This window comes from Dermochelys coriacea, chromosome 5 (genome assembly GCF_009764565.3).
Source record: "Dermochelys coriacea isolate rDerCor1 chromosome 5, rDerCor1.pri.v4, whole genome shotgun sequence".
Taxonomy (NCBI): domain Eukaryota; kingdom Metazoa; phylum Chordata; order Testudines; family Dermochelyidae; genus Dermochelys; species Dermochelys coriacea.
Window position 1 is genome coordinate 44,509,430 of NC_050072.1, and position 26,437 is coordinate 44,535,866.

Sequence of the window (26,437 nt, forward strand, 5' to 3'; positions counted from 1 at the left end):
GCATTATATTCATGAGAACTGGACCGAACTGTAGGGTGACTGTATTTATAGAAGTGGGTGAAATGTCACTGCAACCAGTGCAGCTTGGCTGGGCTGGAGAATCTGGCCCACAATTTACTCTTTACAAAGCATATTAGAAAGAGTAAAGAAATAAAACAATGTATTGGTAGGAAGAGTAATTTCTACAGTATTTAGCACAATGGGATCCTGGTCCATGACTAGGGCTCTTAGGTGCTATGGTAATACAAATAAATAATAATAATAATAATAATAATTAATAATGCCCAAAAGCTTTACTCAGGGTCAGGGCCCCATTATGTTTAGGTGCCATACAAATGCATGCAGTAGGAACATTTGGTCCCTTTTCTGTAACACTTTGGACTAATTTTGGTTATTGGGTTTAGTGTGTGGGCGCTGAGTGGTGATGATGGCCTGTAATACACAGGTCTTCAGACTAGATGATCCAGAGGCCCCTTCTGGCCTGAAACTCTGACTCTATGATGTTTAGTTGGTCAAATAATTAAATGCCAATATCAACAATCTCCACAATTTCCTTGGTGCAGTGGAATGGAACAAGTATGTTTAATAGACACCCAGGCTCCAAAAATATTAGCTGATTTTGGGTTAAATTTAACAAAATTTTTTGGACAATTTTTTTTTTGGAAGATTCAATATATTGTTTGGACTGTTACAAAATGAAACATTTTAAAATGCAACAGTCAAATGTTTTGTTTTGACTTTTCAGTTTGAAATTATTTTTGTTTCAGTTTTGCCCAATTTACTGTACCCCGTCACATTCTGGGGTGCAATCTGGGCCAGTGTCACTGCCTACCCTGAAACCTTCAGTGTCTCTCAAGGCTACACTACTGCAGCTCCTACCCGTGGGCTGCTCACACTCTGGCTTCCACCAGCCTTGGTTGCTACCTGCAGGATGCCCCAGCACACTCCCAGTCCTGAATTTTCCCAAAATGTGTGTTCTGCACTGACCAGCTCTCTCCTGGACAGTTCAGATATTAAGGTTTGTTGCTCCTGTAAGGAGTCAATATTCAACAGTTTGCTACTTTAATTGGCATTATCAAAACAGTTCAGTTTAAACACAGCACTGGCTTGGTTTAGATTAAAAAAATAAAACAAGTTTATTAAAAAAAATCAAAACAGGATGTTAAATGAATTCACATAAGAGATAAGTTAGAAATGGTTACAAGCAAATGAAAGGGAAACACATTTAAAAGCCTAAAACTTAATCTAGCATTTGTGGTTCAAGGTTTTGTTTAAGATAACCTTTCTCACCCACAATCTTCCAGCAAGATAGTGACTGACTCTTTCCTGGGTCAAGAGCATTCCCAGAGTCTCAAAAGCACTGGTCTTAGATGAAAGAAGAGAGGTGGGTGGGGGAGGGGAGGGTGCGCACAAGGTTGCCCCTTTCTTTTATAGACAAGTGAATCTTTGAAGTGGATTCTTCTAAAGATTACCCTTCAAAGCAAAGTTTATTCAGACAGTGAGGAAGGCAACATGGAGTCATGTGTTGAAGGAGACCACATCTATGCTATAAATTTACATTGGTATAACTAAGTCACTCAGGTGTGAAAAATCCACATCCATAAGTGACAATTTTACTGACCTAACCCCTGGTGTAGACAGTGTTATATTGATGGGAGGGCTTCTCCCATCAATATAGGTACCACCTCATGAGATGGATTAACTACGCTGACAGAAGAAGCTCTCCTGTTGGCATAGTAACATCTTCATTGAATTAACTCCCCTCCCCTGTTTTTTTCCATTTCAGCTCCTAAACAAAAAAATAATTCTATTACTTATTCAGCTCTAATCACAATCCCTTTCATCCATCTTTTTGCTAGGCTAAAGAAGCCAAGCTCTTTTGGTATCCTCTCATAAATAGGGTCTTCATTCCCCTAATCATCTTAGAAACTCTATTGTTCTACTTTGAATTAATTTTTCTGCAATATGGATGACCAGAATTGTAGACAGTTTTCCAATGAAGCCTTACCAGTGCCTTGTACAATGGTATCAATACTTCTCTATCTTTCCTAGAAATACCTTGCCTGCTATATCCTAGAACTGCATTTGCCTTTTTTACAGCCATATCACATTGGTAGCTTGTAGTCTTCCAGTGATTGACCCACTCCCCCAGCTATCAGTTGTTCATTATTCTGAGATGGAATTTATTCAGTCTCCCCAATTTGAGTGCATTAAGCTCTAAGTTTTTCTTCTACCTTAGTGTGATAATTTCCATTTAGAGACACTCATTTCCATCAGCCATGCTATTGTCATGTGCATTTTTTTCTTATACTGTCTTCCATACTGTAAACCAAGACAAAATATTTAGTTTTAGGACTATACCTCAATTATGTTTAATCTCCTTTGTATCTACACTACATGACAGTCTAATCTCATTCTTCCTTTTTATTTCTATGGCTATAATGGGCTTTGCAAACCCCATGCTAAACAGAGTTATAAAGAAGAGGTGAATCTTCTGCACTTATAAGCAAGCAGGCTGACCCCACCTCAGCACAGCTGCCAGAACTGACAATCATGGAGGCATGCACTCACAGCTGGGACCAATAAGGAAAACAAGCCTAGCTATAAAGGAAGGAGAACAGAGACAGATGAGGAGGTAAAAGGGTTTTTGGATAACAGAGGGGGTTATAGCTCTATGTCAGGCTACTGATAAGAAACTGACAGGGAAAGAAAGGAAGATTGCAAACCCTGAAGTTTAATTGACTTATTTTAGGTTAAATTGATGGATTAGGCTAATTTGAGATAACTAGAGGGAGACCAGTTAGAAGAAAGTAGGGCTTCCAGAGAAACTTCCCCAAGAACAGGTGACAACAACTAAAAAACATCTTTATTTTAATTTCCTTGGCAAGAACTAATTCAGCTTGACTTTTAACAATTCTTTAGTCCTACACTTTCTAATCTTTATGATATAGCTTTCTTTGTTAATCAACCTTTTCCCCATTCTCTGTAGGCTCTCTTCTTATCAATATTCTCTTAGAGGTAGTTCTTAATCCTCTTGAGTCTGGATCCTTTCCCTGCAAGATTTTTCTTTTTGCTGGGGTGAAAATTTCATATGGAATTTATTCAAATGGGTTAAACAAACTAACTGTGTCTCCTACATTTCATAGAAATTAAGGTCAAAAGGGATCATTATGATCATCTAGTCTAACCTCCTGCACAATGCAGGCCACAGAATCTCACTCACCCACTCCTGCAATAAACCTCTCACATATTTCTGAGCTATTGAAGTCCTCAAAACCATGGTTTAAAGACTTCAAGATGCAGAGGATTCTTCAGCAAGTGACCTATGCTATAGAGGAAGGTGAAAAAACCCCAGGGCCTCTTCCAGTCTACCCTGGGGAAAATTCCTTCCTGACCCCAAATATGGCAGTCAGCTGAACCCTGAGCATGTGGGCAAGATTCACCAGCCAGATACCCAGGAAAGAATTCTCTGTAGTAACTCAGCTCCTACCCCATCTAACATCCCATCACAGGCTATTAGGCCTATTTACCATGAATATTTAAAGATCAATTAATTGTCAAAATCCATGTTATCCCATCATACCATCTCCTCCCTAAACTTATTGAGTTTAAGTCCTTGAGCTCTTCAGTCCAGTTGACTTCTTTAACTAGCTTCTTCATTTTCTGAAGGTCTGCACTTCTGAAATCAAAAAACGTAGTTGATCAGCTGGTTTTGAGTATCTTTCCATTTAATATAAACTGTCAAATTTCCATTCGGTATGAACAATCTAAACTACCTTTAGAGAAGACAAAAAAATAGCCCATTAGTGCTATAGAGATCTGATAATGTGAAGAACCTGCAGTGTTTTATTTTTGTTGTCTTCAAGGATTTTTCCGTAAATTAATAGTTACTACACACTCTGAACTCTGGAACAAGAGATGCTATTTTTGCAACTCTGTCTTTTAAGAGTCAAGCAGAAACTTATAGCAGACTATTCTGTTCAGTGATAAAGCATTAAAAAGTCAAAACAATGCAATATTCAGGCTTTATTCCTTCCTCCATATATACTGTTCTCTCCCATCAAACACTGAAAGTTGACTTGTCTAAGTTCCTAGACATTATCCTATTCATAAGCATACTATAATACCATAACATTCCCTATTGGGAAGCTGTCTATTGTCTCTTCCATCACATCTAAGATGGATAATTTAAGTCCACATGAATATCATATCCTGCTTACATGTTTAACATTCTATTACAATCCCTTAAAATTGGGGGTCTCTCTCTCTGTTTTTATATATATAGAATATAAAAACAAAAACAAACTCCAACTTTTTGTTGAACTATGAACTTGTTTTGGAATTGAAGTATTTTACTTTGGGTTTGGGAGGGTTGTTGTTTCACCATTTGGTATTGTACAAAGTCTTGTGTACATCTTGCAGATTTGATATTGGAGAGAGCGAGTTTTTTCATGTGATGGCAGGAGCCTGCCTAGCACTTAGTGCTTCTGGTGATGTGGTGTTTGGAAAGTTGTTTCAATATTTATCAGTCACTTGTCAGCCTGTGTTCCTTCCAAGTCCTGCTGATCAGGTCTCACTGTCATGCTTATTTCACAGTGCTCCTCATCCATGCTTTTGTCCTGTGTTTGTAATAGGCAAGTACCTTTGTAGTTTCAGTGCAATATATGCCTATCCACTGCTATGTTACATGAACTAGGATTTATCTGTTCAACACATGTAGCTTACTTCCGAATGTGTAATTTGTCCTCAGGAAATAATTTAATCTTGACAGGTTCCTCCAGTTGTAGTGTAGGTATTTAGCTCGTCAGTCATAACAGGATTTGGCCTTTTTGTGTGTCTTACTTTATCTCTAGTACTCCACTAGTTTTAGTCATGCTGGGGTTATAGGCATCAACGAACACACTTGTCTCATTTCAGGCATTATACTAGGCTGCCCATAAGGCCATCTGTGGGACTGTCTCTCCATCTAGGAATGGCTTGCCATATAGCTTCTTTCCTTTTTGAAGCTTTCTTCAATGGAGTCTTAACCATTTTAACTACTGATTCGGCTTTGCCATTTGACCAGCTCTGTTATGATGATGATGTGATGTGACTGAATACCCATTCCTGGGTAAGTTGCAAAAACTCACTTGTAAGTAAACTGTATAGTTTCAGACAAAAGGCCACCATTTGGAATATATTACCTCCTGAAATGCTTCAGTGTTTTGGCTATGAAGGTCACTGTGGTAGTGTCTGACAGTCTGTCTAGTTCTCCCTCTTGTCTGAATAGTAGTCTACAGTAATGAGGTAGTTTGTATGGTTGTGTGGTAAAAAGGTCCATTACTAGTTTGCTTCAAGGTCTGTCAGGGATGCTATGTGTTTTCATTGTATCTTTTTGCTATTTCACCACATATATAGCAACTGATCGCCAGGTCCTGGATTTCCTGGGTCAAGTTTGGCCAGTTTGCAGTGTCTCTGGCTTTCTAGATACAGGCTTCAATTCCAGAATGGCTCTGACCTATTCTTGAACGTTTTGGTTCTCAGTGATCTAGGTATTATGTTTTGACTGCCTTTATATATGCTTAAGGATATGATTTGGTCACGGAGGTCATGGATTCCGTGACTATAACAGACCTCTGTGACTACTTCAACCCTGGGTGGCAGTGCGTGAGCTATCAGTCCCCTGCACAGCCGGGCTCCCACTTCAGCCCTGCTGTGACAATACCCTGATTTTTCTTTTCTCCCCCTCACCATGACTGTTCTGTGATTTGTTTAATTTTATCCTGACAAAATCGTATCCTTTTATATACGATACTATCTTGTATGCTCAGTTTCTCGATTGTTCCAGTATTTTTGAGAGGCAGATGGGTCTTTCCTCTGTTGTCTGGCCATCTTGACAGAATGACAGACATGACCACATGTACATCTTTGTCTTGTTTAATCTGTTCTCATATTCTTTCCAGCCCCTCCCTTGAAACTGGCACATAATTGGCTTGATGGATGCTTTCTATGTCTTTCTGTGATTCCTGCATTTCTGTCAGGTGGGTGTTAGTCTTGTTCATTTGCCATATTTTCATGTTGCAAGGCTGCTCTACTGTTGTAAGTCAGCTATGTACATCTCCATGCTTTTCTTGTAGTGTACATCTAAGTGTAACATTGCAGTTTCAACAGCATGCGCTGGAGGAATTTTGGGACCACTAGCAGTAGGAGGGTTTGGGTTTTTTTCAAATGCTCTGTAGCCATTTATGGTCATTATCTAGTCAAATGTACCGCTCTTGAATGTACACATCAAACTCTTTACACACTATTGCAAGACATGCTTTTTCAATTTAGGTGTATCGTTGTTCCACTGGTGATAGTGCCCTTGATGTGAAAGCTTCTGGCTGTACCTTTTGCCTTCTCACTGGCATAACATTGGATGATTGTCTATTCATTCACACTGTACTATTTCAGGGTGGGATAGTTGGTCACCAGCTCCTTTATATGTATAACGGCTGCATGATTTTGAAGTAACCATCTCCATATTGTTTCGATGTCCAGTAGTCACCTCAGAGATTCACACACATCTGAGAGGCTTGAAAGAAATGTTATCAAATAGTTTACAAATCCTAATAGTCTTTGAACTGATTTAACATCTTTTGTGTGGTATCTGTTGAGAGACGGACAGACCCAGGCCAGAATAGGCCGGTGGTGAGGACACTCACCTGAACATCAGATACTCAGGTACAAGTCCCTGCTCCAAATCTCGGAATTGAACTTGGCTCCCCCCACAACGCAGGGGAGTGCCATAACCACTGGGTCATGGGGCTTGATTTCATTGTGCATTGGAATGGAACAATGCACCAAAACCTCAAATATTCATAACATGACATTTTTGTTTTCTGGCCTAATCTATTTATTATAATAGGGTATGTTAACATAAGTAAAGCTGGTCAAAATTTGGAATGTCTATTTCCCAGGAAATTTTGAAATTGTTTTAATTCCAAATTGGGCTGAAAACAAAATCTTTGAAATTTCCCAATAAAACAAATTCTGAAAAATTTCCTTTCAGAACAATTTTAATTTTGAAATTTATTTTTTCATTTTTATTTTACTTTTATTATTTTAACATTCTTTTGTGACCTGTCAGTAGTAGGAGTAGCACAAGATTTCCAGTTCCTGGGAAATTTTGCTATTTTAACGTTTGATTTTGCTGTGAATTAAAAATTAAACCAAATTTGTGAAGTTTCCTGCTGAATGGAAAGCCTGAAAAAAATCCATTCACTTTAGAAACACTAATGTGGTGTTTCTAAAACAAATCTTACTCCCAGGGACACAGACAGCTGCTGTGCAAAACTGACATTCTTGTCACTGAGCAGTTACATGCTGTCAATATTTTAACAATTCTTTGGAAAGAATTTTGCCCTGTAGCCTATAATAAACCCCAGGTACCAAGTGTTTGCATAGAAGAGAGGTGAAGAACTATGGAGCCTATTGGTGTGATTTTTCCATTTAAGCATAACCTCTTATCATTAATGAAAGAGGGAACACTAAACACACAAAGTATAAACTACACTTTTCTGGAAGTGTTTATGTGCTGTTCTTAAAAATATACTAAATGTATTGATACAATAGTCTAGTGCTCATCCTGCATGATCTGAAATAGTGTACGTGATAGGACAAAAACTACTTTTCCTCCATGGCCCAAGAGGCGATAGCAGAAGATAAGTGAGGGCAGGGAGTGTTCAGAAAATGGAAAAATGTGTAAAGCCTGTGAAACTTGCACTGAGAGTTGATGCCTGTGTTCACAGGTAAAGGCAAATGATGATAGTATATCTACTGCTTTTAGATATTGATCACTCAACTCACCCTCTTGTAAAGAAAGTAACAATTATTGTAAAGGTTTCAGAGTAGCAGCCGTTAGTCTCTAAGGTACCACAAGTACTCCTTTTCTTTTTGCGAATTATTGTAAAGAATATTGGCGGTATATTTTACCTCCAGAAGCATTCCAGTTACAGCTACAGATCAGGAGGCAGTCTTATCTTCTGACTCATAACCCAAACAAGCTCTTGAATGTGTATACTACATGGGAGTGGAAGGGAATGCTCTTGAGGAAACAGAGCCAAGGGAACAGCAATGAAGATAGATAGGGTCAGACCAATTCTGATAATAAAGGATAATTAGTAAATCAGCAACAGAGTGGTTCAATAATGTAGACCTCATTGCATCAGAAAGAGGAAAGACAGAATATACCACGTGTGTGAAATTATGGTAAAACTCTGAGAATAAGGTCATCACTGCTGGGGATTTCCTTTAATTAGCCAGTTAAAGGCTGATGGTCTGTCCCATCTCAGCAAAACTCGCACAGCACTTTTATAATTTTAGAAAAAGAAATGTAGTGTGGGGTTCACAACCACTAGTCAGCCAAGCGCTGTTTGCTAACCAAGTCTGCTCTGAACTACTACATTTTTTCAGGTATAGCTGAGTGTTCGGAATGAAAAAACAAAACAAAACAAAACCTGAGCTAGATTTCATGGCTCATTGAAAATAAATTCTCAATACAACTTTGAGAGCAAGTGTGCCAATTTAAATAGCTATTATCATTTATATTACAGTGAAGAAAAGAAGTATTCTTATGTGTATGATAAGGCTGAAGCAAACAGTGATTGAACGAGTGGCCCAGCCTGACACAGCAAGTCTGGGGCAGATCTGGGAAATGAAAACCGGTGTCTCAGTCATCTAGTGCCTTAACCACAAGTGCCTTCCTCTGTGTATTAAAATGAAAAGTTAAGGCTATAATTAGGGCCAGGTAAAGGTTTGAACCTCATCCCTATCCTGGTTGCAACTTGAACCCTTTTTTTTAAGGGGCTTGGTAAAAAAGTAGTCCTAGATCTCTGTCAGCCTCCTAGCCTTGCTTAACACCTGGATTCTGCTAACATGCCTCACCCGATTTACTTCTCATTTGTATGTAACCCCATCAGGCCTCTAGCTACTTTCCTCCCTGCCCTTATAGATATGTTCTGTGGCCTTGTGGCATCTGTGATGGACCCCAGCAGCTCCACATAGAAGTTTTGCTCTACAATAGTGTTTCTCAGCCTCTTCAGATTAGCAACCCCTTATTCCAAGTAAAAAAATGTGACTCCCTTAAGTTTATTCTTAAAATATCAATGATGAAAATGCTACGCTTATATAATTTATCAGTGTGCTTGGTTTGAGAGGTTTGACTGAGAATTCTTGACCTTGGAGGGTAAGGGTGTGCAGGAATGGCAGAGTGGGATTTTCATTTCTTTAGATTGTAATACAGATTTCAGTACATTGTGATTCCCCTACTGATTCTTTCCTGACTCCCCTCAGTGGTCATGACTCACCGGTTGAGAGAAACTGCCTTAGAATAACAACTGTGGTCCTCACATAACAGGTTACTCTTTTCTTTTCCATAGGCTTGTATAGACATAACTGAGGGCAAAACTGAACCCACTGCATCTTTTGCATTTTGTAAATGTTGTGCCTTTACAGTCCTGTACAAATTGCGCATTGTACAATGCAGTGAGGAGCCTCCAGACTGATGTGCAAACTCATTGGATCCTGGTATTAACTCATTATTCTTTAAATTATTATTACTACTAGTTATTATTTGTATCACTGTAGCACCTAAGAACCCCAATCATAGGCCAGGACCTTTTTGTGTTAAACACTGTACAAACACCTTACAAAAGACAGTCCATGCCCGAAGGAACTTGCCATCTAAGTAGATATTTTCTTTTTTTAATATTAGGAAATGCAAGTTCTGCTAGACTGGCAGACGCTTTGCTGAGTGGAGAATTAGTGAGATGGTGACATCACAATAGCCAAGAGTGCAATGTAAGCAGGTGAGAGGAAGGGATTTGTAGTCGGTCTGTTCAAAGCCCTTGGTGTTTTGTTTGTTTTTATTAACACCTAGGTAACATCAATTACTGATTAACAACTGGGATAAAGGAAGCCTTTGTTAAAGATCCAAACCCTTCTCCCTCCAATTAAAGTGCTAGAGCTAAAAGTAAACATTCCTGAAACCACCTGTGGTGCTCCAGCCAAATCTAGAAGACCAAAGACCAAGCCCCACTGCCAGGGGCCAGGGCCAAAGCCCGAGGGCTTCAGTCCTGGCCAGTGGGGCTTAGGTTACAAGCTCCCTGCCTGGGGCTGAAGCCCTCGGGCTTTGGCTTTGGTGCCCACCTCCACCCGCGACAGTTGGGCTACGGCTTTGGCCCTCCCCACCCAGGGTGGTGGGGCTTGGGCAGGCTCAGGCTTCATTCTTTTCTTCTGGGGTCATGTAGTAATTTTTGTTGTTGGAAGGGGGTCGCGGTGCAATGAAGTTTGAGAACCCCTGAGAGAGACATTATGATATTTTCTGTCTTATTATCTATCCCTTTCCTAATGGTTCCTAACACTATTAGCTTTTTTGACTGCCACTGCACACTGAGTGGATGTTTTCAGAGAATTATCCACAATGACTCCAAGATCTTTCTTGAGTGGTAACAGCTAATTTAGATCCTATTATTGTGCATGTATAGTTGGAATTATGTTTTCCAATGTGCATTACTTTGCATTAAGCAACTTTGAATTTCCTCTACCATTTTGTTGCCCAGTCAGCCAGGTTTGTGACATCCCTTTGTAACTCTTTGTAGTCTGCTTTGGACTTAACTACCTTGAGTAATTTTGTATTGTCTAAAAATGTTGCCACCTCACTGTTTACCCCCTTTTTCCAGACTATTTTTGAATATGTTGAACAGCATTCGTCCCAGTATAGACCCTTGGTAGACAACACTATTTACCCCTCTCCATTCTGAAAACTGACCATTTATTCCTACCTTTATTTCCTATCTTTTAACCAGTTACTAATCCAGGATCTCTTATCCCATGACTGCTTACTTTGCTTAAAAGCCTTTGGTGAGGGACCTTGTCAAAGGCTTTCTGAAAGTTGAAGTACACTATATCCGCTGACTCACCCTTGTTCACATGTTTGTTCATCCCCTCAAAGAATTACAATAGATTGGAGACATGATTTCTCTTTACAAAAAACATTTTGACTCTTCCCCAACAAATCATATTCATCTGTGTATGGTAATTCTGTTCTTTACTATATTGGCAACATGTTAGCTATCCTCCAGTCATCTGGCACATAAGGCGATTAAAATGATTGGTTACATACTACAGTTAGAAGTTCCACACCTTAAGGTCACCTTAAGACCAAGGACAGAGAAGTCACAACGGGAAGGTGGAGGCTGGAAAGCAGGAGTTGTAATGGGGAAGGTATAAAGCTCACCCAGCACATGTTTGTAGAAAGAAGGAAGAACAAAGTTCAGTTATACTTAGACTGTGGTGAGGGGAATGGTAATGGTAGTACATTGGAGCCAAACAGGTTGAGTTGGAGGATGAGATCCCAAAGAGTCAAACACTAAGATACAGTAAGAATTTGAACTTTTGGATGCTCATCCAAAGCCAAAGGGTGTGGGGAAAGAATGTGGCAGCAGGACACTTCATTTTAAAAGGATGCTTCCTAAAGAACCATGTTCGAAGTGAGGCACGTAGATTAAAGATTATTCAGTGCCGGGAAGTGATAGACATGCTGCCCCCATACCTGGTTCTGTGCCTTACAGTATTATGTATTATACAAACTGAGGTATGGTTGACACATTGTCCCTGCACCAAAGAACTTACAAGATAATTCAGACAAATGTAAAACAATTGAATGCAGTCTAGATTGTTCCACAGCACGGCTTACTGCCACCTACAGATTTAATACTGAGACACAGATCAGAGGTTTTAGCGTGCAATATTGTTCTGATCAAAGTTTGATTTATCTTTACAAGAGCATTGCATAATAATGTAGTCTCCAAAGACTGCAGTTCCAGGTTCAAGAGCAGAGCCTTCTAAGTTTGCTGCACTTTATTCAAATTTGGTGCTGTCTTCAGTTCCTAGCAAGCTACAAATGTTGCCCTTAGTAAGGAAGATTAGGGTGTAAAATGTTTTTTGTTAGGCTAGAAAAATATAGTTTATACCATGAGCACAGAAATGTAATGCATTCTCCTGGAGAGTTAACAAAATATAGCTCTTCCTCCTCATACGGTTCAATAGGGGATTTCCACTAAGAGTGAATTTCTCTTTCATTACTCCTGGTTGCTCAAACCATTGAGGTCTTAGTATTCCCCCGACTCATCACATTCCTTCATGCCTCCCTGTTGGGATCTGTGACTTGTATTAACCCATTCATGCTCTCCTGTAGCTGGGTTAATTAGCAGAGATAGGATTTGAACTAGTGATGGACAAATCTTAAGAGTTTTGAATAAGTATCCAGAAGTCTGGCCAGCTATCTCAAACTTAATTGAACCTATCACTTTTCAGAGCCACTCAACATGATCCCTGTCAGTACAGGCTCCTGTGACATTTCCCATCCCCAACTACCTGCTTTCTTGTATCTGAACCCTCTCCATGTGGCTTCTGCTCGCTCCCTCATTATTCCACCTTGTAAAATAATTCTCATAGCCACAATCAAATATCTTTACCTGAAAAATCCATCAGTGCATCACAGCCAGGTGCCTCTTTTCTGCGTGAACTGAACCCAACTCACTCAATAAGCCATCCTCTGATATAGCTATTGCTACACTTTCCTATTTGTAGATATTATTCAGGACTATGCATGCTACATGCCAGTTATGAAGTTTTAAAACAAAGCATGTGAGTTATTCAAGTGCACAAAGAAAAATCTTTTTAAAATAAAAAGAATCACAGCTGAAACCTTTTCTGATTAAATAAATAACTAAAACCTCAGTTGGTGCAGCAAGTGTTGTTGGTGACTTAGTAGGTGATGTTTCCCGTGACATTATTGAGCCAATTCACCAGGATGTTGATAGGTCATTGCACTGTGGCTTCGAGAAGAATAGTTGTTGCTGTGTTGGTCCCAGGATAGTAGAGAGACAAGGTGGGAGAGGTAATATCTTTTATTGGACCAACTTCTGTTCAGAGGTTCTGTTAAGAGGTCTTAACTCTGATATCTATGACCTGTTTTTTCCATTGCCTGAGACCATGTGTATCAGGAGTCTTTAGCCTGACCCACTTTGGCTGCTGACCTCTTAGTCAAAGGGGCCATCAAGCACTTAACACCTCCTTCTGCCCATTGTGGGCACTTGCTTGCACCACTGTGGGCTGTTCTTTAGCAAACAAAATACTTCACCCATCTTGTCTCTTTGAGAAGAGACATAAAACTGAGGTCTTGATCAATTTATGGTGATTAGATATCTAAATGATAGTCATTTTCATTGAGAACTCCAAAAAAACTTGGGTTTTTATATATAGTCATATAGTCAAATAATTTTTGTCAGTGAGGATACCAATCATGATAAATTTTAGCCCTAATAGTAATTTTATAAGAAAATTATTAGTAGACAAAAATAGGGGTGTACAATGGAAATACAATGATAGTGTTAACTACAGTGGATACCATTTAAAAAACTCAACATTCATTGCACTGGGAAAGTGCAGCAATTACAGGATTGTGTGCTGTCTTAAATTCATAGATACTAAGGTCAGAAGGGACCATTCTGATCATCTAGTCTGACCTCCTGCACAATGCAGGCCACAGAATCTCACCCGCCCACTCCTACGAAAAACCTCACCTATGTCTGAGCTATTGAAGTCCTCAAATCGTGGTTTAAAGACTTCAAGGAGCAGAGAATCCTCCCTCAAGTGACCCTTGCCCCATGCTACAGTGGAAGGCGAAAAACCTCCAGGGCCTCTTCCAATCTGCCCTGGAGGAAAATTCCTTCCCGACCCCAAATATGGCGATCAGCTAAACCCTGAGCATATGGGCAAGATACCACAGAAAATTCTATCTCTTGTATAGGAGATATACATTACTGCAGAGTGACAATTTTTTTTGATGGTCCCCACTTTGTAACTTCCCAGCAGTGACACTAAAATGCATTCTTGCTGTTTTTGACTGAAAAGTAGGTATTAGCATGGAAGAGTCAATAGATTGGACTGTACCTAGTAGGTTAATATGAAGCTACTCTTTTATCAATGCTGTATACAGTATATGTATAACCTCATCACTAATATTTTGAACAATGAGTTGAGAAATGGATAGTTCCCTGTTGAAAGGTTATAGCCATCTAGATTCATCTGCAATATAGAAAAGACGCATTAATTTAGATAATGCTTGAAAACAGCAATGAAGTAGAGATAACTAAATGTTCATTATAGGCAAAGCTCCTTCTACTGTTTTTGGACATAAGCAGTAAAAGGTCACTCCATCTCTAATTGAATAGATCTGTATTGTGCTAATCTACCTAATGTCCCGTTTGCAAGTATTGTATCATATTAAAACACATTGTGTCATGTGGACTAACATTCAAGTTATGTACTTTATTGCATTTGTGCATTTGGTAATTAAATGAGTGTGGTATAAGAAAACAGTAATAGCACTTATAGCTTTACATTCACATTCATTATCTATTTGTAGCTGAATCCTTTTTAAGTCCCTATATTTATCATGAATCTCCAGAATTTCTACTCATAGAAACACTGGTCTGATTAAAGCTGGAGAAAACGTATCACAGATGGTGCAAAAGACTTTATTCTTATCAGAATGTCTGCACTCCAGTTTAACTCTTTGCTTGTATTTCAGTTGCAAACGCTGGTCCCAGAGAGGTTCTGCCAGTCCTTTATGTGCCTATATCTTGGAATATTCCCTACATTTACAAAGAACTTTCAGAATCAAACAGCATACACTGATTTTGATTTTATTGGCTACAGTCCCTTGTACTAGAATTGTTTCTCTAATACAAATTTCCAGAAGGCCAAAAGGTCATTCTTCCTAATGGTAACCTCCAGAATATTGCCATTGTGTAAATATACATCTATTCCACTCATGCTTGTTTTCTCCAACCTTACTACTTCACTCTTATGGATTTCATTGACATTTAGAAGCCCTGGATTTCAAGCTAGCTTAAAGGAGTGGACCCAGATCTTTACACTGTGAAAAATGATAGTTAAGCTTCTCATAACTGCTGACCAAATACCCACAGAAGTCAATTTGCTCTGTCAAAAAAATGATGTGGCAAGGTTTTGGAATTTTGAAAACCATGCAAATATGCAATACAAAAGATTCACTTGGAAAAGTGACAACTCATTTTCCGAGGACAATGTGCTATTTGCAGGCATGAGAAGCTCTCAGTTTCTACCTTAAATTACCAAATTCATCTTCACCATCTCAACAGCAGGTTTCACCAGTTCTTTCCCTGGGGTCTAATTAGATTTTCTGCTCCATTTTGAAATGAAAAGATGCCTCAGGTTACTGGTGATGTACCACGGTATCTTTCATTCCAGAAAGTGGTAATTGAATGTTTATGTAGCAGCGGTTTGCTGGCCTATGTGGAATTACTTTGGTGGTTTTTGGTCAGGTATGTTTTCCAGATAGTATGTGGAAATCCTATTGTTGTGAAAATATAATGAGCTTCCACTGCTGCAAGCTACCTACAAATAATATATTTATTTGAAACCAAAAACCACAGGTTATTAAATCAGGGTGGAACAGAAATCTAGTGAAATTAATGTAAGGCACTCTAAAAATTCAGTATTTATCCCAGAAAGAAGTAAAAGTTGCTTTTTTTGTTTCAGCAAACTAAAGTCTGACCTGATCCCAAATCCTTTGAATTATGTGGAAAGACTCCAGTTGACTTCCATGGTCTTTGGATCTGGAATTCTAATCTCAGTTCATTAGAATCAATTCTAATTTCAGTTCATTAGTGGAAATTCAGAGTAACTCATTAAGTTAACTGACTCACTCTGGATCTACGTTCGTGTAAGCAAGATCATTAAAAAGAACTAAGGAATAGTCTGTTTCCTGGTCAGTTGCAGAGGGAAGTAATACTTGTTTAATCTGTTTTCAAGCTGGCAAAATTATACTATGTAAAAAAAACAAAAAAAAAACCCTCAAAATTTAAATTTGCATTGACAGTGTTACTCTTGATTCAGTACATGTGCTGAAAATGAAGCGCAATATTCTCCTTTCTGGGTTCCCTGGCTCCATGGCACCATAGATCTTATTCAAACTACAACTATGCAGTATTAATAGTTTCATCTGGCTTGTGAAAGGACATAATTCGGAAGCACTTGAGGGGAAATCTTTTCTCTGTTTAAATTAATGGGAGCTTTGCCATTAACTTCAGTAGAACCAGGATTCTACCCTTGATGTTTACAATTCTGTGTCTTCAGTGCATGCCAACATTTGCAGGTCCAGTGTAAATTTTAATTAACTGGCTTTCTATGACACTCATCAGGGAGCCTTAGCACCTCACAAACTTTAATTGATTTAGCTTCACGATACCCCTGTGAAACTAGGAACTGCTCTTAGGGCTGTTTGATGGAAGCAGACACTGATGCATAGAGAGGCTGTGTGGTGGCCCACTTGTCTCCCAGGAACTCTGGGGAATAGAACCTGAGTGCACAGATATCATGGTGATAGGCACAATATAAGAAGCTAAGCAGATAGAAATTCCCAGTTTGGTGCTTTTAACCAAAAGATTATCCTTCCTTTGGTAAGGGCCAGATTTTCAAAAGTATGTGGGGCTTAGTTGTGGGATTTGCCAAAGCACTTAGCTGCCTAGTTCTGTTGAAATCAACAGGAGTTAGGCTCCTAAATATTTTTTGAAAATCCCACTACAGATGTCTAACCTGGTGCTTTTGAAATTCCACTAGGCAGCTATCTGCATCTTTAGGACCAGATTTTCAAAGATATTTAGGTGCCTAAGTATGTGATGTGGATCAAATTCTTTCCCACCAAGTTCAGTTGGCCTTATGGACGTGAAATAGCAGAATTTGCCCCCCTTTTTTTTTTCATTCTTTTCCTTATCTTCCCCTTATTACTATTACTATTCAGAAAATAAAATTATAGCACCTGCCAGAAATCACACTTTTAACAATTCCCAGGTGATGTTTAGCTTCACAAATCTCATTGCAGAGTAACAGATTTTGTAGATGTCCTTCATTTGTCATTAGAACCTTTGTTGTCGTCATCAAGTTACTTGCTTCAGAGATGAGACTGCAACAGAGTTTAGCACGTACAATGTTTTTCTCCAAGCAGCTTATTTTGTTGTGGGCTGTTCCAGAGAATTGCAGTGGCACCATTCAAATCACTGTAGTTAAGATTTTATCAGCATTTTATAACCTATTCTTTTCAGAAGTGTATTACTCAGCCAAACAAAAAATCCCTACTCAAGCTTGAAACTTGCAACATACAAACTTTTTCAGAACAAGAGCAATTTTGTTAGAAAATGTGTGTGGGGGGGTAAATTACTTTGGAAAGACCTGCTTCACAACATCATTATAATTAGAATCAGTGTAAAATCCTGGCTTCATTAAAGTCGATGCAAATTTTGCCATTGATTTTAATGGAACCAGGATTTCACTAAATGTTTTTAAGCTATGAATAACTGAGGACAAAAACTAGCTGTGTGTTTAGATGCTTTTCTAAGAAATCAAATAGATTAGTGTTTTTATGTGAACATTTTCAGTAGTAACAGGTATCTCAAAATGGAGTCCAGTAAGTGGTCATCAACATCAGAGTATACAAGGTCCCTGCACTGGAATCTACCTCCACAACAATACCTTTAAAAAGCTGTTTTGCAGACGAAAGTCACTACCTTTACAAACAAGTTGTAAGTATTGGGACTACACAATAATTCCTTATTGTGAGCTCAAATGTAAAAAGTGAGTTAAAGTTCATAAGATGTTACAATGACCTATAATTATTGCCTGGTTGGAAATTAAACATGAAAAATAGGTTGAGTTGTTTTCAGTAAATGAATATTATAAACAAGTGCAAGAGAACTAGAAAAAGAACCTGAATTAATCCAAACAAAAAGGACCTGTTGATAAGATTCAAGGACTGTTGAAACCATGCTTGGTAAAACAGAAGTTAATAGACCAAAATTGGTGTGATGGACATTAGGCCCAACTGGTGGATGAATTTAGGGATTAATAACAAGAATTTTAGTTATAAGTTGGGGACGCATCAATTAGAAGTAACGGAAGAGGAGAAGGACCTTGGAGTATTGGTTGATCATAGGATGACTATGAGCTGCCAATGTGATATGGCTGTGAAAAAAGCTAATGCGGTTTTGGGATGCATCAGGAGAGGCATTTATAAGGAGGTTTTAGTACCGTTATACAAGGCACTGGTGAGACCTCACCTAGAATACTGTGTGAAGTTCTGGTCTCCCATGTTTAAAAAGGATGAATTCAAACTGGAGCAGGTACAGAGAAGGGCTACTAGGATGATCCGAGGAATGGAAAACTTGTCTTATGAAAGGAGACTTAAGGAGCTTGGCTTGTTTAGCCTAACTAAAAGAAGGTTGAGGGGAGATATGATTGCTCTCTATAAATATATCAGAGGGATAAATATAGGAGAGGGAGAGGAATTATTTAAGCTCAGCACCAATGTGGACACAAGAAAAAATGGGTATAAACTGGCCACCAGGAAGTTTAGACTTGAAATCAGACGAAGGTTTTTAACCATCAGAGGAGTGAAGTTTTGGAATAGCCTTCCAAGGGAAGCAGTGGGGGCAAAAGATCTATCTGGTTTTAAGATTCTACTCGATAAGTTTATGGAGGAGATGGTATGATGGGATAATGGGATTTTGGTAAGGAATTGATCTTTAAATATTTAGGGTAAATAGGCCAAATCCCCTGAGATGGGATATTAGATGGATGGGATCTGATTTACTATAGAAAACTCTTTCCTGGGTATCTGGCTGGTGAATCTTGCCCATGTGCTCAGGGTTTGGCTGATTGCCATGTTTGGGGTCGGGAGGGAGTTTTCCTCCAGGGCAGATTGGAGAGGCCCTGGAGGTTTTTTGCCTTCCTCTGTAGCATGGGGCATGGTTGACTGGAGGGAGGCTTCTCTGCTCCTTGAAGTTTTGAACCATGATTTGAGGACTTCAATAGCTCAGACATGGGTGAGGTTTTTCATAGGAGTGGTGGGTGACATTCTGTGGCCTGCGCTGTGCAGGAGGTCGGACTAGATGATCAGAGTGGTCCCTTCTGACCTTAGTATCTATGAAATAATGGAGGGAGGGATAAATTATGCCTCCTGCTTGTCTCCTTTGTGGGTTTCTTAAAAAGAGACTTTTGGGGGGGGAAGAATAGTTTTCCGCCAACTCCACCCTTGATCTGCCAGCACTGCAACTCATCTCAACTCATCTAAAGCACTTTCTTCATGAAGGGAAGTCTGGCTAGTCTTGCTCAATTTCACCTGTCAATGCTGAAGATCATCACATTATCATGACATCCAGTCGTCAACCCATCAGTGGGGATATCTAATTGCCAGCACCGCAGAGCCACAAAAGATCCTGTTTTGCCTCCCTTCCCTGTTGTGTTACTTTCTACACCAGTATTTCTCTTTGATTTTCATCAAATCCTGAAATCAACTAAGCTGCTTCCACCCAAGCCTGCCCTGTCCAACCAGATGTCCCTGACCAGAAAGTGAAGCAAGGTCCAAGCAATAGGTGCCATAATCGACCTGCCAACAAAACACCCATTCATGACTGACCAACCATCCAGTGTTCCAAAGACCTCAACAGTTGTATTTACCCCATCTTTTCTATTCTATCTCTTCTCCTCCTTGTGTGTCTGTTGGAAACAGCAGAAGTGAATTCCCTTTATACATCAGGACTGTCAGTAAAATTAACCCTTTCCTTTTCATCAAAGAAAGATTGTTCTGAAAATAAGGTATTACTGTTTTGCCTCCAAAAGGTGAGACTGTAAAAGTTTTGATTGATTCTTTTGCATAAGCACTCCATTTTAGTTTTAATATAAATGCTTGTTTCGATTTCTTGTTCTTTCTTGTAATGAACTTTCAACTTCAGAATGAATGCTTTTGGGTGTTTGCCATGTAAACTAAGGTCTCTGTGTTTTTAAAAATAACAAAAAACAAAACAAAAAAACCCCTGGACCTCTTTGTATCACTTTTTATGTTGGACAGTGAAAGAATTTGTAACACCTTTAACTCTTTTGACCCTTGCAATTAATACAATATACATTGCAGTAATTAGTACCACTACTGCAAGCAACCAAACCACTTGATCTTAACTTGGGGAAATGAATTTTGTGTAAAGTAATGGGGACTTTGTTATAATTTCAGAATACAACTCTGCCTTTGCAATTCATAACTGTTGAAAACCCAGAACTTTGACCACCAAATATGTATACTGAATGGTTATAAAAAATAAAATAGCTATTTTAACAATAATAGTAGTAATGCAGCGTTCCAATGTAAAGGGCCCAATCCTCCTCCTTGTGATTTAAAAAACAAAGAGCCGCTTTCATTGAATCCACTATGAACTGAAAAAATCAGGAAATGCTGAGATAAGGTTGTCTCTGTACCTCTTGGCCATATCCTGACTGTTCCTGCAGTTCTCACACAGGCAACATTTTCAGTGAGTTCAGGGGGAGTTTTGCCTGCTTAATGACTGCGAATCCAAGTAGAGCTAGTCATACCAATGGAAGAGCAATTTCTATTAAACTCTCTCTGATGTTTTGGTTGGATGTTTACTTTCCACAAATATTAATGTGATTGAGATTTATCAGCTTGAATACTTATGAAAGGCAAATTTAAAGAGACAGTGTCAATCCAAAAATCACCTCTGAAAATATTAGGCCTACTCTTGTCACAACTCTTGTGATTACTATAACTGAAAGAGATTAGAGGAGAAAAACTGTTTTTTCTGTTTGTTTAGTTTGTTTTCAGTGTGCATTTGACAGGATTTTCTGTACAGTCAGTTTGCCCTCTACAGTCAGTCAGTTTCCTCTGTTGTTTGGGCAGATCTATTGCACAGCAGCAAAGAGGAAAAAAATCCAGATAAAAATAAGACAATGTAATTGACTGACTGTAAAACCACACTGCCTTCTCAAGCATTCTCAGGGGCAATATTAACACCTGCAATTACCTTTAACTCATTTATTTAAATTGACTAGATTTCAGATTCATGGTGTTCCTTTAATCTCTAATACTCACATTAGGATTGTATGTTAGATTGCAATATTTGAAACTTGTGCTGTGTATATTAATGACCTAAACCACCAATTCAGGGAATTGAAACGCTATCATGGCCTAGATAATCATGTCCCATAGTAAAGCCCACAGGAGAGGCCTATTGGGAAGGGAATCCTTTTTTAGGGCTCCTTTGCAGAGATCTTCTCCCTCGCCTGCCAGGATTGTATCCTTGGAGGCAGGGTTTGCTCCTCCATAAAAAGGGCTGCAGAGCCCATCTCCCAATCCGGTGATCTACCAAAGGCCAGGACCATTCAGATAGAAGGCTTGTGCCTCCCTCCCAGATCTGAGCCCTAGAGAAGCTGCCAGCTATCTGACAGCAAGAGTCCATTGGTTCCCCAACTGTGCTACCCCTGGGATTCCAAGGCAGTTCCATGGAAAAGATAGTGCAGTCCCAGATTGTTGTTTTTCTGAGCAAGGTCCCAGGGATTTGAGGAGGACAGTGTTTCCCCAAACCCTAGCCTCCAAGGCCCATGGAGAAGGCTCTGTGTGGGTTGGGAGGGGATTAGCACTATAAAAATGACCAAGTCCCCTTAAATGTAGTAGGAGGAAAATATACACACAGAAGGTCCCTCCATGTGAGGATATCAGGACATGATCTGGTCCATGTAATGTGTGTGATTGGGAACAGATGCATAGGTCTTTGGGTGCCCTCTGGATAGAAACCTCACAGCCATGGCCCTCCTGTCCCACAGGTGCACCCAGAGTGGGACCCCCCCCCAACCTAGACAGCAGAGTTTTGGGGATAAGTTCCAGTGCAACCCAGTTACATTCTCAAGTACAATCATGCAGTACAGTCATGCTTGAGATGCTATATATGTACTTGGGCAGCTAGCCCCTCATATCACTATGACTACACTTCTGTTTTTAGTGTGCTGGCTCAGTCCGAGTTAGTGTGGTTATGTCTGCTTGAACTGCAAATTACACCTCCAGCTCAACTTGTGAACGTACCCCTGTTTATATTATTCATATGCAGACTGCAACATTCTCTCCTCTACTTGTTGTTCAACATTATTCCTGGATCTCTTTCAGAGTGCTTCTCGTCTGTGAGTAGATCATAAACAGTCCATTGGGAATATTCAAACTTCAGAAATCCAGTGCCTGTGGAGCTGGAGAGAATGTCACTGGAGAACACTGGCTAAGTCTAAACCAAAACATATTTTTGGGGGTTTAATGGTCATTTTTTAAAGCTGGTTGGGCATCCAAACAACACAGGACATGCTAAACCAATCACAATCCCTGACCATGTTCTTTTTGTAAGGCTGACAGACCTTGGTTGTTGATGGGTGGGATCGAACCTGGGACCTTTTGAGTTTAGTGCATGAGCCTCTACTGCATGAGCTAAAAGCCTGATGCCTGTTAGCTAAGGCTGTAGAGCCAACTCATTAATATCTCTCTGAGTGGTCTCGATGCCACTAGATGGGACAGAACACCACACCCAAGAGGTATGCGGTTACACTTTCACTTAGCTTAAATCTGTAGTACAGCCCTTAGCCCTCCAAAAGATCTCCCCAAAAGCAACCAAATAAATATAATCACAATGCATTTTGTTAACAGGAAAAGATGTGTAATTCAATGACTAAATTCTTTGTAATGAATTATGTGTTCAGCTCACATCCTGATCCATTACATCTACCAGAGGGGACAGTTTGTTTTAATAGAAGTACAATTTGCTCACAACTTGAGCATATTATCCTTTAGTTGTGAATTTGAAGTTAGATGCTCTTTGTGCTAAAATTAGACCTTTTTCATATGAATTCTTTTTGATATAAAGCAACACACACATTTTTGCAACTGTCCATAGTTATTACCCAGGCAAGACAGTGGAAATATTGCATGAAATTTTGCAAAAATATCTCCATGAACATCCCTACTCTCTACCAACTGCAATATACTACAGGGTATACTGAGGGGTGTTCAGATTTATGCTCTACATTCTGCTAATATACCGTGTCTAGGGAGATAAAGCGTCTTCTTGTATCTTCATATATAAGCAATCTTACTTGTAAAAATTATGCTTTGTTATACTAGTGCACAAGTCTTGACTGTAATGGAATAGTCCAGGTGTGAAAGATCAGAATTCTGTCCCAGAGTGATGTAGAAGCTTTATCTCAGAATTTCCTACTAAATATTCATTTCCACCCTATATCAGTATTTTAAGAGATCCAAATAAAGGAAATATTACAATATGGTTTTAAAAAGTTATTAAAAATAGCATCCAATGTCCCCTAATTTATTCTCTGTGACTTCCATAGCACAGTTGCTCCATTTGCAAGCCAAAATGAGATTTTGCTAACTGCCAGCAGCTCAACCTGGTATCTTGAAATCCAAGCTGTGCTCTTTGTTTTGTTCCTCACCACCATGTATTCAAGAATCAAAATTTGGCTGGAATTCTTGTGGAGGCGAAATATACCCTAATACAGATTGTTCTAGTGCAACGATAGTGGTTTTTCAGTGTGCTGACTGCACTAGTCATTTTAAACTGTAAGTAAAGTTAGCAGATAATTCTTAGAAGAAAGATAGGGAGAAGATATATGCAATAGGAGGGTGACATTTTTACAGAGTAAATTTTCTGATCACAAGTAGTTGGGGTTTTTTAATCAGAAATAGTAAATATTGGACAAATAATATTCACATGAATATAACACAACTGTGAGAACTAAATGCAAAACTTATTTTTCAACTTAGCTTCTCCTCCTAATTTCTTCACACCCTTATACACGTACGGTATGTCTACACTGCAATCAGAAGCATAGCTGACACATGCATAGACATACCAAAGCTAGCTTTGATCTAGCTAGCTTGAATAACAACAGCGATGAAGCCATGGCAGCATGGTCTGTACAACTTCACCTAGGAGCCTGGGTATGTTCTTAAGCAACCCAGGCTGCTGAGACTTCATTGCTCCTGTTATGTGAGCCATCTAGATCAAAGCTAGTATTGTTATATCTACATGTGCTGCAGTGGCACCTCTGATTGTAGTGTAGACATGCAAGACACCCACCGGCTCAATGTCTCGCACACACCCACATAACCAAAACTAAATAAGCAAACAAACAATAACAAACCAGCAAATAAAAATCCAAAGAACTAATTAAGTTGCTTCCCGTGCAGTCTGAGAAGGAAAGGAGAGAGAACAAGATATTTTCAAATACTTGGGAAGCACCCAGAGAATACAGTGAACAGCTAACTAGAGAGAAAATGTCCCAGTAAGTGACCCTGGTATATAAAGCTAAAATTCTAGCATACAGCTAGTTCCTAAAGATGACTGGTAATTGTGCAGTTTTTATTAATTTCTGTACAGTTGACTGTGTTGCATACACCTATATTTTATTCTTAACTGTACTTAAAATTTTAAAGATGGAAATATATTACACCTGGGGAAGAAAGCTGAACTTTTGCCTCTGTGATAAGATATGCTGCAATTACTAACATTAGCAGTTTAATAGAGTTGAATAATAAATTAATGGTCAACTTTGTTTGCCCTTATGTCAGCACTCAGACTACCCCTAGAGGTTGCATGAGGGGAGTGCAGAGAATCGCTCATTGATTGGAGAACCCAGCAGCCACAAATTAATACTCAATTCACCATTATTTTTGAAAGCATACATCTGGAATATGGATATGTTCAGTAGCCAGCTTCTTCCACTACTGAGGCATTATCCTATCTAATACAAATCCTCACACAAATATCTATAGTCAGATGGAGTTAATGTAGAAAACACATATCAGTAACTTAAAGCTAGAAAATATTAGAAGAAGCTTGTAATTATCCCAAAAACAAGTATCACAAGCCCATAAAATTCAAAGTTAAGGTTAAACTTAAAAAAAATCCAAACATCCTAAAGTGTGGAAATACCCAGTTACCACGCCCAAAAGCCTTAACTCTGCGTGCTAGTGACACAAAGAACAAAGGGGAATGCAAAAACTAATCTATTATTAAAATCTGTTTAATCTAATATGTGCAAACACTGAGATACCTTAAACATAATTGTATGGTTCATGGGGCTTTATTAACTGTAGAATTTTTATATAAAGGTGCCATGAGGGCCACTTGATCTTGTGGTATTGGATGTGGAATTGGGGATTAAAATTTGTGAAGAACTAAGACTGATCTAATATGCATGATCTAAGTAAAAATAGATGGTAACATTTCACTGATGTATTTGATTATATTAGTTGCATTAAGGACCCACATCACATTTGTTTGAACCCTGAAGTAACGCTAGTGTTTTTACTAGTGTCTTATTATGTGTTTTAATAGAACCTAGCGCAATGGGGCCCTAATCTTGGTTCAAGCCTATCAGCACTACTATGATACATGTAATAATTCACAGAGTCATAGAGTCTCTGAATTTAAGTCCAGAAGGGACCAACAGATTATCTGGTCTGACCTCCGGTATATCACAAGCCACCAATACCACCGAGAACCATGCACTAAGCCCAACAACCAAAATTAGACTTAAGTATTACAGCCCACAAAAGACTAAACTATTATGTGCCACAGGCAGGGAATTGGAGGGACCAAGATGCACCAATTCCCAAGCTCCCCCTCCTCCACAATGGCAGAGAAATGATTGAGATATATCCTGATAATCCTGAAAAGTAACCTGCACCCACACGCTGCAGAGGAAGGTGAAAAACCCTCAAAATCACTGCCAATCTAGTTATATAAATAAAAAGGGAATAAGGAAGGATGAGGCTTGGCTGCTATGCAGTGTGGATAGAAAAGAGCTTAAAGATCATGTAGCTATTGCCAAAAAACTAAATACATACTCTGGCTTGATTTTCAGTAATGGAGATAATATTAAACATGTGCAGGAAGGCAGTATGGCTGATGGAAATGAGTGTCTAGAAATGGAAATTACCACATCTGAGGTGAAAGAAAAATGTAAAGAGCTTAATGCACTCAAATCCCGGGGACTGGATAATTTCCAACCCAGAATACTGAACAAAACTGGCATGTGAGATTGCTTATCTAGTAGAAGGATTTTTAATAAATCTATCTATTCGGGGGTAATACCATATCACTGGAGAAGAGCTAAAGTATCTATATTCAATAAATGGAAAAATGTGATCCAGTCAATTACAGACTTGTTAGTCTGAGCTCAGTATTGTGCAGGCAACAGAACAAACTGTGAAGGAAAGAATAATTAAATTCAAGGAGGTACACAGTAAAGGGTATGTAATTCAACATGGGTTTGCCAATGGCAGATCAGGCTAAGCTGATTTCCTTCTTTGAGAAAATAACTGGGTTTTTTTTAGATAAGGGAACTGCAGTAGATCTAATATACTTGGACTTCAGTAAAGCATTTGACATAGTACCACAGGGGAAATTATTAGTTACAATAGAGAAGCTGGGGTTCAGTACAAGAACTGTGAGGTGGATAAAGAGCT